This window comes from Mixophyes fleayi, chromosome 11 (genome assembly GCF_038048845.1).
Source record: "Mixophyes fleayi isolate aMixFle1 chromosome 11, aMixFle1.hap1, whole genome shotgun sequence".
NCBI lineage: Eukaryota > Metazoa > Chordata > Amphibia > Anura > Limnodynastidae > Mixophyes > Mixophyes fleayi.
Window position 1 is genome coordinate 91,011,948 of NC_134412.1, and position 16,820 is coordinate 91,028,767.

At 40.8% G+C, this 16,820-nt stretch overlaps 1 long non-coding RNA gene across 2 annotated transcripts in view; it reads left to right on the forward strand.

The window, feature by feature from the left end:
* Positions 1-16,820, forward strand: part of LOC142107082 (uncharacterized) — a 311,806-nt gene that overhangs the window by 281,778 nt on the left and 13,208 nt on the right. The window lies entirely within an intron of this gene.

The following is a 16,820-nucleotide window of genomic DNA, read 5'->3' on the forward strand; positions in this document are numbered from 1 at the left end:
TATAAATTAATGCTGATGGATACCCCAGCTCCCGCTTCCCTAACACCAGTCACACAATCTCTTCGACTCTGGGTTTTGCTCACTGTCAGTCTTTATTAAGCTACCGTACTACTACCTATTTGAGACTGTTCTTTTCGTCCGATGCCGTTTTCTTGTACTATTTTAAAATTCCGGGCTTTAGCTCGCCTGTATCTCATCAAACTGCCGTCCTATCTGCCACTCTGCTTAATTTGAGTTCAATGCCGCCGTCTTGTTCTATTTCAATATGTTGGGCTTTGCCTACCTGTATCTTTCAGTAAATTGTCTTCCTACCTACTGCCGCTCTGATATTCCTGCCCTTTCGTGGCACTGGTAGTAAAAACGTGTCTCTTGTTAAACTGCCATCTGAATACACATCCGGGATACTCTGCCAGTCTGTTTCATTTGCATCCAACGCCATTTCCTTGTAACAAAGCAGCATACCATTGCCTTGAGGTCAGAAATTTGGCGTAAAGGCGTTAGAAAATAATAGCTGGTCATGTAATGGGAGAGAACAAGCTCGTTCTCCGTTGACCTGTTGCACAAATCCATATGTCGATTATGTAAATGATATAAAAACTTATGTGGGGAAAAAATAACAACTCTATAACATGATGTAAGATTATATTTTATAATTTTTAATAAAATAAAATTTGGGTGAAATTCAAAAGCAAAATGCAACAATGGCTTTAAAAAACAAACAAAAGCATGGGCTCTCTATTAGTATTTATCTTTATTAATAACTGCTACCAGAACATTCAGAACCTGATTTACAGTGGACGTAAGTCCATTGAAGGTTAAACTGGAAACACGCTTTTAGTATTGTGCCAACCGTTCTCGTATGGTTTTGATTTACATAAAATTATTACTGGTTGTTCTAGATTAAGAGTTTGCTCAAGTTTCTCAGAAGCTGAACCCTTTACAATGCCAGAAACCACTTATAGGAAAACTTAATAAGGTTGTATAAAGAACATCTGTGTACATGGTGTGTTGTTTTTTTTTTTTTTTGCTGTGTTGTTGAATTGCGATTAGTGCTAAAATGTCTGGGTGAAAATGTAAAATCTGTTTCTAGCACCTTTAAAGTCTCTCAATAGTGATAAGAATTTTGCCATCGGCGAATCAATTAACATTCCGGGCAATCGGAAAAGCAGCACTGGGCTAAAGAAGGCATCATCCTCAAACAGGATGTTAGTGCTGAGGAGCTCTAGAAAACCTCTGCAGCTCCTAAACGCACAGAAAAAATAAATATAGAATTAATGCCACTAGTTAATAATATAGGAAATAATGGTAAAAAGAAAGTTTGGTGTTTTGCCCCCCCTTCCCCCCGTATGAAATATATTTGAGAACATCCTTATAATGTCTACCCAACATAAAATACATTATTACAGTTGCTCCTGATTGCAAACACATGTTATAGCATGCATACGGGGCCGTCAACACTAAGGATCAGGACTGAGTGATTTTGCGTACGATACGCTCAAAATTGGCGTGATGCATCAGGCCCATGAAGTATAGCTTATTATTGGTCCTGTGAGGAGAAGTAAATGGCATTACTTAATACAGTGCTACCTCGTTATACTAACTCTCTTTTTATAATGCCACCCTCACGACCAATGCAATGCAAAAATACATTAATATGTATTCTTTGCATAAAGTCACCCTCTTTATTATGCAATCTACATTGATGTCTTAAGCTATAAAGAGGGAGAACTGTAGATTTACCAGTGAACTGTCATGGTAGCGAACTAGAATCTTATTATAAATTGAGCTGGATTGATTGAGGTTACAGTAGCAGAGAGGTGCCGTATGACAGCGTGATGATTCAGGAGGCTGACATTCAGCGATGTCAATATTTTACTTGAGGTCATAATTAACTCATATTATTTCACTTATTATCCCACTCTTTCACAGCAGAGAAAATCCAGCCTACATTTGATGCCAGCATAATTATCCCCAATGTGTTGTATTGGGATTGCTGTACCCATCTCCCTGTCTCTCTGTTTCCTCTTAATGAAATATATCTTACAGGAGAGTTAAGTCCACTTTATATGTGACGTTGTTTTCAGTGTTGTACTGTAAGTGCCCTGATATTATCATTCATTCAGTGTTTCGACACAACCGTAAATCTTGGTGCCCAGAGTAATCCGGACACAAATATAGAGATAAAGTTGGCTTTATTGAGTGATTCACAGGTCCGTTTGCTAAATCGACTTATAATTTGCCAGTTTTTAAAACCTAAAAAACAAATAAACCACTGTCAACATTGTTGATGTTTGCCACCCCAGTGGTCCAAATATAATGGACTGAGGTACCGAAGAACCCTGACCCTTTTTAGGCAAAATAGTAGGAAAAAAATTATAGTCCAATGGCATAGACAAACCCAGGGGGGAGGGGAGGGGGGGGGGGCTCAGAGTACCTGGAAACCCCCCTCCCAGCTTGGGGCCCTGTATGCTTAACTAATCTTAGGACACGAGCACCAGCCACAAGTAGTGAAAACAGCAAGAACAGGTAGGAGAGAGCAGGACAGTCTGCCAACTGTTCTGACACACTTAATCAGGACTTTGTCCTGATTGTAGGAATAGTTGGGAGGTGTGTCCTGCTTCACATGGCTCTGCTCAAAACAGGAGAGCTGTGTGCCGCTAACAGTAGTGCACGCAGCATTGCCCATGTATATTATGGGGATAGGAAGAGTTGGAGAGCAGCCAAGCACTGTCTAAAATTATAGCCACGCCCCCATGAATACTGGTCACGCCCACTGGTGGCGTGGTGTGGAAACCCCTCTCTGCAAATTCTGCGTTTGCACCTGAATGGGAAACAAATTATTTTCTTCCCCCCCCTCTTCTGCCTTAAACTGGCATAGTCCAATGGGGCAGGGGGATCCCAATTCGAAACGATGCAGCCACTTACTAGCGCTGCTAAGTAAACAAAGCAGGAAGTCATCGAAACTCTCAAGCAGGATTCTCACACTGTTCACTTGCCATTGGTCTAACGATCAGTCACACATCAATATAAATTGATTTAAGACTTCTGAATCTCTAAAGAAAAACAAGAATTAATACTGTGGAGCTTCAGGCACCTTTGCCCATTAATTTCAATGGGGTCTCTACAGATGCTGGAAACCCCATTGAAATGATTGGCCCATTGAAATCACATTCTTATAAATAAAAGAAATCCTGTGAATAAGAAGTAAGAATAAGAAGTAAGATGCTATTTTTCAGATTACAGTTGGGACAATGAATTTTTAGGGATGATTTTGATTTCAGTGTGAGAATTAATAAATATTAGAACATACTTACAAACCTTTTTTAATGTATCCCCTCCGGGAACCTGAGTGGCAGTGCAGAGGGAGGGCATGTGCTGTTACTTCTGTCAATTAACCCCGTCCCCTCACAGTAGAAATTATGTCATTTTGGCGAATCGTGTCATTGGGACTGCCTCGTCCCGCCCACTTCCCTGTGAATTGGGCATCCTGCCAGACTATTAGGTCTTGCGGTATTACAGCGCTGTACCCGGAGTCTTGGAGACCTACCCAAGGGCAAACGCAGGATTTGTAGAGGCGGGTTTGCACACCACGCAGCCAGTAGGCGTGACCAGCATGCATGGGGGTGTGGCTATAATATTAGACAGTGCTTGGCTGCTTTCCAATTCTTCCTATCCCCATAATATACATAGGCAATGCTAAATGCACTACTGTTAGGTGCACACAGTTCTCCCTTTTCAAGCAGAGCTGTGTGAAGTGGGAGCAGAGTTCAGCCACCTCAATTATACAATGCCCCAAGCTTGGAGGGGGGTTTCCAGGAACTATGAACCCCCACCCTCTCGGTTTGCCTATGCTACCATTAATAGAAACGGCTTCAAGGATGATGTTATGTTAAACTTTGCACAAGGAAAATATCTGTGGTTTTGTTTTGTTAATGTGACTTGCGGTGACCCTATGTGTAACGATCCTGGTAATGAACTCCGTTGCATGCGTTCCCCCATCACCAGCAATAAATAGTATCTGTTTCTCCGCTTTGACGTGGTGGCGACATGCTGTGAGCCAGATGCTGGATGGCACAGAGTCTACAAATCATCCATGTGTAAAACAGGGCTGCTGGGAACTAAGCACGTGTGCTTCATTTTTACATTGGACCAACCCCACACGCGTACTGTATCCATTAGGATAAAGAACATCATAAATGCTGAACGAGCCCCTTTCCCGCTGAGTCTCAGATATTTGGGCAATGTGATCTCGCTGAATATTTTCAAAGATTTTTGGAACGGTCTGTTTTCCCTTTTTCAGTATAAGAGCCGCTAGAGGGTCCGGGGGGAGCAGTGTGACAACGTGTGGGCAATGACATGTCCAATTGTAATTTACATCTTCCTCTAGATCTCTGCAATAATTGTCAGAGCAGAGATCCCAGGTACGAATCTAATAAACTAAAGTCGGAGACGGTTTGATGTTGTGAGAACGAAGGCAGACTGTCTTCATCTTGGTGACACAAATTAATTCTGTTCTCGCTAAGCGAACCAAAGTCAAACTTGGCCTCTTAACGAGAGCCTGGCAGCTGCCCACGGTGCTCAAATACTTCCTTTTAATTAACCTCTCATTGCAATTAAATTACTGAACTGTCACTCTGGCATCTGTTCTTATAAGACTCTTGTCCACACTCTTAACATTTTATTTTCAGCTTTGGTCAAAGTTTCAAATGTATGAGAGAAAATATTTGTTATCATCTTATAGCTGATGATCACAATTATATTACATCTACATGGTAGAATTCCATAGACACAGTTCTCTTGCCCATTTGAGCTTGCAATCTTATTTTGGTGCGCAACAGCTCGATGTGTTGCGGAAGGCAAAGAAATGACAGTGGTATCTAAAGAGTTGACTCGAGTCATTAAATGTTTTTTTTTATAAAAGTTACATTTTTTTTGAGCGCAGATGTCATTTTGTTGTGTTTATTTTTGCAGAAACCCACATATTCCAGTGTCGTTTTAGGCACATTTTAAGTTCTCTCTCTCACTTCTGATTAATTTACAGATCATGTCCACATTCCTATCCACACCTACAGCGCACAGTGTGCTCGGCTCACAACAACCCCGCACTTCGGCTGTCTGAGATGTACAAATGTCTGTTAGAGGAAGCTCATGATGGGATATGAATTGTTAATGCTCAAGTTTTGTCTTCCTGCTGATCTATGTACAAGCTCGTGATTCTCCCAGACTTCACATTTTATTGTATTTTTCCAGTGTGGGTCCTAGTTGATCTCTTGTACGGTCTTATGCAAGTGGGTGGCCATTGTGCCCAGTGCTGTATGTAGCACCTATAGGGGCATATTTATGAGTGGGTGCTGGCAAACTTTCACTCTGTTTCCGTAACTCCAACGCAAGTTGGAGTGTGCCGCATATTTAGGAAAGGTGCATCACAGCAGATATCGTGGATATCTGCTGTTTCGTTTATGGGAGAGTCACCATTCAATGGTATGGAGTTTGCTCCCTTCCGCAATCTAACAAGTTCCGAAAAAAAAGTATTTTTTTCGGTAACCTGTCATGATAATGTACGCCGCTTCAGCTGGCGTTCATTATCATAATTGAAAAATTTCAGTGCTGTCCGATGAGCAGAGCTGGACAGCGCATGTGTGGAGGGATCACATGATCCCTCCCTGTCTCTCGCCACTCTCTCTCTGAGCAGAGATGTTTGTGCTCATGCCCAGGTCTTCGAGCTGCACATGCGCAATTACAGTATGAAGAGGAACGAAGAGGACAAGGAGGAGATCCAGAGACAGCGCATTACGAAGAGGATGTGGTAAGTATTTTTTTTTTTATCACAGAAACGGCAGTTTATCGGAACTGCTGATTCCGCGTTGCGTTCTTCATAAATTTGAGAAATAGTTCAATCCTTATCTTTGCGCTAAGGATTGAAAACTATTTTTCACTTTTTGAGAACATTGATAAATGTGCCCCGTAGAGATTTGTGATCAATGTGTTTTGTATACCATAATTGATAATGTTTTGGAGGTAATATCTTTGTTTGTGTGGTTTTTCAGTCTGAGACTGTACTTACATTTGCTTATCGAGTCTAAGGCTGGATTATGGCACTAACCTAAATCCGTTGCTGGCATCAGTTGGCCTCACATCTGTGTAGTCCCAAAGAGTCTGTGCCAAGTTCGGTGTTTGTACATGAGAAGTATTTACAGAGCTCTGTACCTCTGTGTCCTGTACAAGTGTTGGGGGAGTAAGAACATCCGGCCTGATTCATACTGAGTGTAATGTGCGTAAATGGTTATACGACACGTACCCCTGAATTCAACAATGAGCGAGTGTAAGAATACCTGTGGTGATGAGTATGGATGTAGACACTGCAGGATATGTCCATATGTGGAATATAAACTCCCAAAACAATGCACAATAAAAAAAACTTCAATTAATGTCAACTGTTAATATAAGCATTAATGTGCTAAAACATTGAAAAATATTTTTTTTTTTTACATAAAATGCATTTATTAGAATATTATGAATTTCTAATGTACATAAAATAAATTTTTACAGTTGCTCCTGATTGCAAACAAGTGTTACAGCATGCACAGCCGTCATCGCTAGCAATCGGCACTTAGGGCTAGATTTACTAAGCTGCGGGTTTGAAAAAGTGGGGATGTTGCCTCTAGCAACCAATCAGATTCTAGCTGTCATTTTGCAGAAGGTACTAAATAAATGAAAGCTAGAATCTGATTGGTTGCTATAGGCAACATCCCCACTTTTTCAAACCCGCAGCTTCGTAAATCTAGCCCTTAGACTAGCCCTGTAGCTGGAGCAAGAAAAAATCATGTATCTTAGAGATCCCTAAAGCTTGAATCGGATGCATTTGCCTGCCCTTGAGTTTGGCACGCCCTCACTGTATATTGACTATAGGAAAACTCCATTTCCCCAGGTCCGCGGCTGCGTCATACGGCATATGGTCCAGCTCTGAGTTATTTTGCGGATTTTCCTAACAAGATCAACATTTACGTCTTTTAAAGAATCCTGCCCATCGTATTAAAGACCTCTGATCTTTACTACATTGTGCAGTGCCCATCCTTAGATGACGATACTCTGCAGAAGGTCGGATAGTCTCTGCAGCTTATCACACAGCACACTCTGGGCAACGGTCAAAACAACTTTGTCTGGTTCTGGATCACTTGGTATGGAACCTGCTCTGTTACTGTCTACAGCACTAAAGTTGGGCTTCCTATAGTGAGCTCCAGGCAAATAAAATTCTCTATATATGTAACCTTAGTGCAGTAATCATTACATTGGAAGCTTCTAGTCTGTATGGGTAAACAGAGGGACCCCCGTATCCGGAGGATGAATATGAATACTGCATTGAACTGTTATGGGGAAATAGTGAAAAGTGTGGGTATGAGGTTGATGGCCTGGAATATCTTTATATGCTTGATATGGGACAATATTTGGTGGGCATGGTCCTGTATTTGGTGGGCATGGCCTTGTATTTGGTGGGTATGGTCCTGTATTTGGTGGGCATGGCCTTGTATTTGGTGGGTATGGTCCTGTATTTGGTGGGTATGGCCTTGTATTTGGTGGGTATGGTCCTGTATTTGGTGGGTATGGCCTTGTATTTGGTGGGTATGGTCCTGTATTTGGTGGGCATGGTCCTGTACTCTGCAGGAATGGGACTGTAGATACTGGGAGTAGCACTGTATATGCTGGTCATACCGGCTATTTACATTCTCCCTATACAACCTGCTCTGCTACATATAGGGCACTTTATTATACGTAATGCAAACTGGACCATTGTTTGTCCCTAAACCATCCCATATTAATACAGGATTTCATTTAGGCTAAAGATGACTCTGCATGACTTGTGAAACGATTATCCTCACGCTGCAAAAATTTCTAAGCAGACGAATCCAACTCTATTTATTATTAATAACATTGTAATTGAAATGCTCGTTCTTCTGGAAAGTCACACGCTAGTAATTTCATTGTGTGAAAACTCAGAATTTAATAATCTGACTTGAGGATCTCTTTGTTTTTTAATAAACACCAAACTGATTAAATACAAAAAGTAAATCTAAATCTTTATATGATGTTTTCACTGTCTGTGCTTCAAAGACTGGAGAGGTCTGACATGTGAGTGTAATCCGAGGGGCTGGGTTTAGGAAATCCAAAAACTTTGAATTTATTTATCTACAAGTATCTTTTGGAAGGGGAAAAATTCCACCGGTAGGTACTGCTCTCTGATCAGTGGAGCAATAAGTATTTTAGATAAAAAACAATAATCTACCCCTGAGCAGGACAGTAACTTAAAATCGGGACTTCCCCACCAGAATCAGGACAGTTGGCAGACTGTCCTGCTCTTTCCTACCCGTTCTTGTGGCTTTCACTGCCTAGTGCTGCTTGGGTGCCTTAAACTCAGAAGCTGCTTGTCTGGATCCTAAAATGTTGGGCCCTGTTTAGAAAAAGGGCAAGCACATGAAAAATGGAAAGCCGGGCAATGAGTGTATACTTGAGGCCTCCCTCCCCCAATTCAGCCCTGACATAATTAATATTCTCATTTAATAAATAGCCCTCCTTCTCCCTTAACTCAGACCTACATCCAATTACTAGCCCTGAAACAACCCCAACATTAAATTAATAGTCCAATCAGCTCCACCTTAAATTATGACTCCACTATGAAATTAAAGAGCCCCCACCCTCACTTCAACATTAAATCTATAGCCAATTATATTAAAAGCCCCTACCCTTGCCTACTTCTGCCCGGTGCTGGACACTGCAGAGGTATGCTCAGCGCAGAACGATGCAGACTGTCCAGCAGATTAACTCTTTCCTCTCTGGGCCAGTAACGCTCGGCTTACCTTGTTGATATTTGTTTCATAAATGCTTCTTCCTCATCCGAACCTGCCACGCGGCAGCGAATCTGACCCTGATCTCCACTCTCTAGTTACACAAGGGCGCCGTTTCCCCCTCTTTCATTGCTTTTATGGTTGTAGGTTAATTTGCTCTGGATAACCCAGTGAGTCCTTGGGCCACTTTAGCCCAGTTATCCAGCCATGTATCCGCGACATGTATTAGCGACATGTATCCCGCAGGACACTGAGCCGGTTTAGTGCTCAAGGGCTCTCGTAAGGCATGGGCAAACCTCTTTCTTTGTGGGTACTCGGCACAGATTATCTACATATATACACAGATTTATACGGTTTACTGCAAATGGTTCAGTAAACATAAGTGAATAAAACTTTAATCTTTTGTCGGAATTCACCCAACACCAAACAGAACACATTATGAATGCAAAATTTTTTACAATAAAAGTGGAAAACCTTTTGCCACAAAATAACAATTAAACAGAAACAAGGGATATATAAAATGTACCATCCCCTGTAATAACTATTTCCCGGCAGTCTTAATATGTTTCTCTGATGTGTCTTTCTTTGGCATTTTTAATTCTAATTGGTCCCCCATGCAATGGGAATTACGGTGGCTACACATTGGCCAATACTACTGCAAGGTGCTAGCAAGGATCGGTGACCAACTTGGCCACACATAGACTTGCTAAACTGGAGGAGATCAGGATGTTTGGCCCTAGGGCCACGGGTATGGATCAATCCTGAAGAGAATGGAGCTTATAGGACAGTCTGAAGATTATGGTATTTGCCAACATTCCAATAATGATCCGATTGATTCCATCACTGTCACATGTTGCTATATATATATATATATATATATATATATATATATTTATATTACGGCCTATTGACTTCAGTGTCTTGCCAGCAGTACCGTCGGCCCCTGTAAAGCCTAGGTGGTATGCTGACGTAGGGAACTAACGCATTACAATACATTCTACACGAATATATAATACTATACACAAATCATATTACACTTGCAGCGCACATTGCTCTTTTTATAGGTGCTCAGCTGAAATGCATTGGGTACTGCAAGTGCCCACACACAACAAACAAACCATTCTCTAATATGAATATAAGCTTATTTATTTAATGTTATTTTCCAGGAAACTGCTAGCGTCCTTTATGTAAGAGATGCCAAGACACTGATGAGATTTATTTCTTCTGTGTAAAACACTACAGGCAAAAAGCTAATGATGTTTATAACTGACAAAACAATTTATAGCAATAAAAACACACAAAGGAACTGGAGAAAAGGCATCTAGGTCACATATAACAAGATTTGTCTTTCCTAATGTCCGCCTAATTGTCCTGTGATGTACCGCGTGTGATTCCAGAACTGCGCTGCTTCCCTGATAATCATATGTCACCAGTTATCTTACCCATTTATAAACAAATAATAATGTTTGATCCATTAAGGAATCTTGTTTTAATTTTTTTTCCAGTAGTTTAAATTGTTGAGCTCATACTTACTGGAAGGGAGTTAGTTATAACATCATCGCTTCCTAGAATATCAAAATAAAATGTAACAGAAATGATTTATTCAAATAAAAGGAGTATATAATTTAATAGCGATTGTCCCTTTCTGCTGCAGAGATACTAGGTGACTGTAACCCATTTTAATTAGAGATGATCGGACTTGGTTCCTCGAGAACCGAACACACCCGAACTTAGGGGATCCGAGTACCAAGCCGGCGTACTTTTTGCACGCTCTTGGAACCGAAAACGAGGCAAAACGTCATTATGTCATTGGATCTCGCGATTTTTGGATTCCTTTTTAAGATCCAACATGAGGGTGGGTGGGAGGGCCCAAGGACAATTCCATCTTGCACCATTTTTCTGTGCTGCCACTGCTGTGTGCCAATGTGTCCTAGATGTGCTAGGAACTGCCGTGTGTTTGTGTCATTGCTCTGTCGCTTACCATTCAGCCAGGTCACTGCAGTATTTTATTTATTATTATTATAATTTATTTGCTAGGCGCCACAAGGTATCCGCAGCGCCGCACACAGTTCTAACAGTAGACTATACAGGGTGAAACCATACAGAACAATGAACAAAAAGTACCAATACTTCAGAAATTCCGGCTAGTCATATGCAGTAAAGACGGAGCAAAAGAACAGGTATGGAGACAGGAGGGGAGGGGGCCCTGCTCATACGAGCTTACACCCTAAGGGAGGGTAAACAGACCAGGCACAAGAGGAGCCAGTTGAGGCAAGAGGAGAGAAGGGAGGACGAGCTAAAGGAAGGAGATGGGGGTTAAGTAGATGGTTGGTAGGCTTTGAGGAAGAGGTGAGTTTTGAGTGCACGTTTGAAGGAGCACAGAGTAGGAGAGAGACGGATGGAACGAGGGAGGTCGTTCCAGAGAAGGGGGGCTGCACGGGAAAAGTTTTGGATTCTGGAGTGGGAAGAGGTGATAAGGGTGGAGGAGAGGCGGCGGTCGTTGGCCGAGCGCAGGGAGCGGGCAGGAGTGTGAATGGAGAGGAGGTTAGAGATATAAGGGGCAGTAGAGTTGGAGAGAACCTTGTAAGTGGTGGTGAGGAGTTTGAAAAGGATTCTGTAGGGGAAGGGGAGCTAGTGTAAGGCAAGGCAGAGAGGGGAGGCAGAGGAGGAGCGGCGTGAGAGGAAGATGAGTCTTGCGGCCGCATTGAGTTTAGAGCGGAGGGGGGAGAGACGGGAGTGGGGGAGGTAAGTGAGGAGGAGGTTACAATAATCAAGGCGGGAGATGATGAGTGCGTGGATGATAGTTTTGGTGGCATCCTGAGAGAGAAAAGGACAGATGCGGGCGATGTTGCGTAGTTGAAGTATTTGTCCAAAAGTGTATGAAAATAATATTGTGACCTGTGAGGTGGCCAAAATTGACTGCAAATGACTTGAAATTAGTGTTATTGAGGTTAATAATAATGTAGAAACAAAAAAAAGAGCAAATATATGTGATTTTCCTAAAAAATCCAAAGCCAAAACACACGAGGGCGGTTTTGCCAAAACCAAAACACGAAGCTAATTCAGATCCAAAACCAAAACCAGTTCACGGGGTCAGTGAGCATCTCTAATTTTAATACCAGACAAAACAATATAACATTAGTGTTAGTTTAGTACACACACCGTTAATTCGCTGTTCTATACAGCTTAAAGTGTACCCATTGACTACCCACAAAGCAGACATTTTGATGGCTGAACCAGCATACATGAGAATGCATCCTGTCAGTTCATTAGGAAATAGTGGCATTGAGGCATAAGGCAAAAAGTGCCTCAGACCTCAGTAATGTCCCTGGTTACGTGTGAATTGATGTGAATACAGGGTCTCCCCTGTGTGCAGACATGGGTATACCATGATTTTTAAGCATTAAACATAAATTGCAATTTACAAAAAATATACAAGTGGTGTTCAAAGATGCTAATATTTAAATTTGGGGGTAGATTTATCAAACCCTCTAAAAAGCAAAAGTGGAGGTGTTGCCCATAGCAACCATTCAGATTCTAGCTGTCATTTATCTAGTACAGTTTAGAAAGTGGTAGCTAGAATCTGATTGGTTGCTATGGGCAACACCTCCACCTTCCTTCTATAGAAGGTATGATAAATATACCCCTATGGTGTTTTCCTAATCTTTTCTGTCAAGTCGTTCCCGGCATCTGAAATGTTTGATGGAGTACCTGTCACTTACGTGGCGGCCGCCATGTTTGGCGGCTGAAACAATATTTCTGAGGATGTAGCCCAATAACTTCACTGGAGACTGATGACCTCACTGAGGCAGCCATTTTGAGGGCTAAACCAAAACCCAAGAGAAATTGTCCCTTAAATTCAATAAGAAACAGTGACGTCAATGAGACATGTGGTGCAAAATGCCTGTTCATCATCATCATCACCATTTATTTATATAGCGCCACTAATCCCGCAGCGCTGTACAGAGAACTCACTCACATCAGTCCCTGCCCCATTGGAGCTTAAAGTCTAAACTCCCTAACACAGACACAGATAATTCTTACTAAACTGAATTCATTTTTACAATTAATGGCTCCGCCCACAAAATGTCCGCCTGTCGCTCTGTCGGTGTCCAGGGTACTTTACTGGAACGCAATTTCTGCCAACATTTCTAGAAACGCTGGTCTTGCTTGCCTTACGAGCACACAATAGAACTATTTACAGGTTTTTTTAACATATTTTTATAAAGTAATGTTTGTTCTGTATGAAACCTTGCCCTTCTGGACACAATGGAACAATGCCAATTTTTCATGAATTACAGCCAGAGATCCATGTTTTCTTACACGAAAGAAGCTCATTAAAAACACTGTGGACCCCTTGAGATTGTTTTGGAGTTAGGCTGAAGAACCTCTCTAGTCTTCAGCCTTTGGCAGAGAATAAGTGTGTGGGCTATATCCACTTTGAGTCATCCTGTGCTGGCTGCACGCTCTCTGATATCTGGGCTTTCTGTGTGGAAATATAGATAAAGGTCAAGGAATCACAGCCAGAGTCGGTCATTCTGAGCTCTCTTTTGACAATATCTCTGCCTTTCATCTAAGATGTGTGAATTTTTATTGACTTTTTTTGGTTTGTATTCCTGAGACTTGGAAACTAAAACCCGTAACCTGCACATGGGGTCTAGGTGTAGAAGTGAACATGGGTCCATGTATACTTGCTAAGCTGACTAGTTGGGGCAGATTAAAGACCAATTACAGGCATCAACCCCCTACTAGCACAGATGATAGTGAAAGCCTTGTAATTTAGCAGAGCTCGCCCCTACCAGTGCAAATATCTCCTTCTCTGCTCCTTCAATTAAAGTAACTGAGATTAGGGAGTTACTAACAGCTTTGCAGTTTCAGTTGTGGACTGTTCACACTTTTTTTAATACATTCTTATTCTCTACAATAAAGAAAAGACAGGTGGCGCTTTTTATGGTGCATGGTGTTTCACTTTATTAAAATCTTTAAAATAAGCACTTCTCAGACCTATATAACATCGGACTCATCACATCAGCATAGGCTGTAGAGTGCATTTGCCTCCAAGCTACTGCAGTCTTCAATGCGTTCAAAACTTGCGCCAAGCCACAAACCCAACGTGTTTCATAATAGGACTGTATGGAAGTTCTGTAGCTAAATGGAAGCCCCCCCTGGCTTTGCTTTATTTTAGAATTGTATATGTCCCGTTGAGATCAGGTTATATGAAGGGGAAAGTCGGAAACAGAGTGTGTATGCATATATGTAAGTGTGTGTGTGTGTGTGAATGTATGTATGTGTGTATATATATATATATATATATATATATATATATATATATATATATATATATATATATATATATATATATATATATATATATATATATATTCCCACCAAATTTCTAAGCTACACAGGCGCTTATAGATGTGCAACCACAAAGTGATAGTGACAAAAAAATAATTTGTATACTCAGTACATGAGATGGCAGCTCCCAATACAATCGACACCTATCTGCAGGTATCAGCCTAATAAAATACAAAAAAGAGAGAAAGGGGCGCCAACATAGTGCATTAAATGTATAACATCTTTGGGATAATCCACAAATGTGCAATTCCCGTACCAGAAATTCAAATTCAAATCGCCTTAGATAAGTGCTCATAGACCTTCACATGAGATGTGGTCTGTAACGGATCGCTGTACTAAAACGTCCTGACTCCAGCAGGGTCTTCTCCCAGAATGATAGCACCACTTCGAATTGGCTAAAACTCAAAAGGAAGCCAATATAGTATAATACCATCACAACAAATGAAATGTGATAAAAAATTTAATACAAAAGGAGGCAATACAGCCTCAACTGCAGCTTAAGTATAATATGCTCGTACATAAAACACAATATAAAACAGCTTATCTGTCCAGTCTCTCGTGCTCAGATGAAACAGCATGCAGGGCAAAGTTAGCCAATGAAACCACACTGATGCACCAGTCCGGAACAGCGTGCAAAACGACTGCCCAACGCGTTTCGTCCTTTCCATAAAGACTTTTTCAAGGGATATATATATATATATACAAAACAAAAAATAGACATCGGCGCTCAGTGTGGCAATAAATAAATAAATGTGCCCAAGAAAAATATTATAATCACATACAGTAGGCTGCTTAATTCCGAGTTAACATCCAATTGCAGATGTATGACCTAAATGCATAGAAAAGAAGAAGAAAGCACCAAACATAGTGTGATATTGTAAATACAAATATAAATTCTTTAAGTGTGCAGATTTGTCTCGTACCCCATGTAGAAAATATTGTAGCACATCTCACAGAGGTCCAAATCTTCTCCCATAGATGGATTATACCAATTGGTCCCGCATGCATAAACTAGAGGCTAGATTTACTAAACTGCGGGTTTGGAAAAGTGGAGATGTTGCTTATAGCAACCAATCAGATTCTAGCTGTCATTTATTTAGTGCATTCTACAGAATGACAGTTAGAATCTGATTGGTTGCTATAGGCAACAACTCCACTTTTTCAAACCCGCAGTTTAGTAAATATACCCCTAGGACTCAAGGGAAAGATAGGCACAACATAGTGTAGTGTGTTTTAACACAAAAACAAAATGTTGTGCCTATCTTTCCCTTGAGTCCTAGTTTATGCATGCGGGACCAATTGGTATAATCCATCTATGGGAGAAGATTTGGACCTCTGTGAGATGTGCTAGAATATTTTCTACATGGGGTACGAGACAAATCTGCACACTTAAAGAATTTATATTTGTATTTACAATATCACACTATGTTTGGCGCTTTCTTCTTCACATATACACATATATGTATTATGTGTGTGTATATTTCTAATTTTTAGTGCAACTGAGAACCGTTGCTGAAGATTTTATAAAGAACTCTTATGACCTATGATCTTATGGACCTTTTAATTATTGTTTTATGGGTTAATGGAGCAAGGTAATTTATATTGATTGCTTTATATTATTTCTATTCCATTTAAGCACAATAGTATATAAAGTATATATACAGTAACTAGTAACTTCGAGAGCGAAGACAAAAAGTTTTGCGACGCACTGTGGTGTCTGTTCTGCTTTTCAGTAGAAAAAATGAAAACCTTTTAATGCAGCTGTATTAACTGTTATAAGAACTGTGATACAGTCCAAGTCCTTTAAATAAAATATTGCAAGAGGAGGATACAGAAAGGAAACTTGACAAGCGAGTTGTAGTATAAAGAGAGCATCCAGGGTCCACAACGAGAGGAACTTCCCTAATATTGTCAGCGAATTGTCACCTTTTACTGATTAATTAGGTTGTCAACTGTACAAATTGTGAAGTGACTCCTCGGGTATCACCTGTTACTCCTTAAAATCAGCAGGAGTCTGGTAACGGCTGATTTAATTAGCTGGAAACTGTGTTCAGCCTATATTAAGGATGTGTCTGAGAGTTTTCAGCCTTTACCTGGTGAACGTAGCAGAGATGACTCTGCCAGAGAGAGAAATAATTGCTGAATAAAACATGTCTTGAAGCAGCCAGCGTTCCCCACTTGCTGTTGATCTCTAAGCTAAATAAGTGCTCAGTACCACTCAATAGACTGAGTACAACCTGCCTTATGGAATAAATCTGTATACTCCCAGTACTCCAGCGTTGTCCATTCTGTCACAGAAAAAACACAAACCACATAATGATAAATAGCATCACTGAACACAGAGGAAACAAATCCACATATGCTGTTTTAGTCCTTTTTTTCAAAGAAGGCATAAAAAAGATATTGCATTGACTTATGTTTATTTAAATGAGCTTGTTGTTCCATTTGTACAACCTCTACTCTTTTTGAAGGAAGGAAGTTTGGCTTATTTTTCTTATTTCTGCATTCACTGTACTTCAAGTTAGGGTCAGCAGTTTAGAGAGCTTCTATTGCAGATTTAGATATACGTCAGAGGCATCACTACAGACATTGGTCCTTGTTCCTGGCTCGGACACTTGTCTA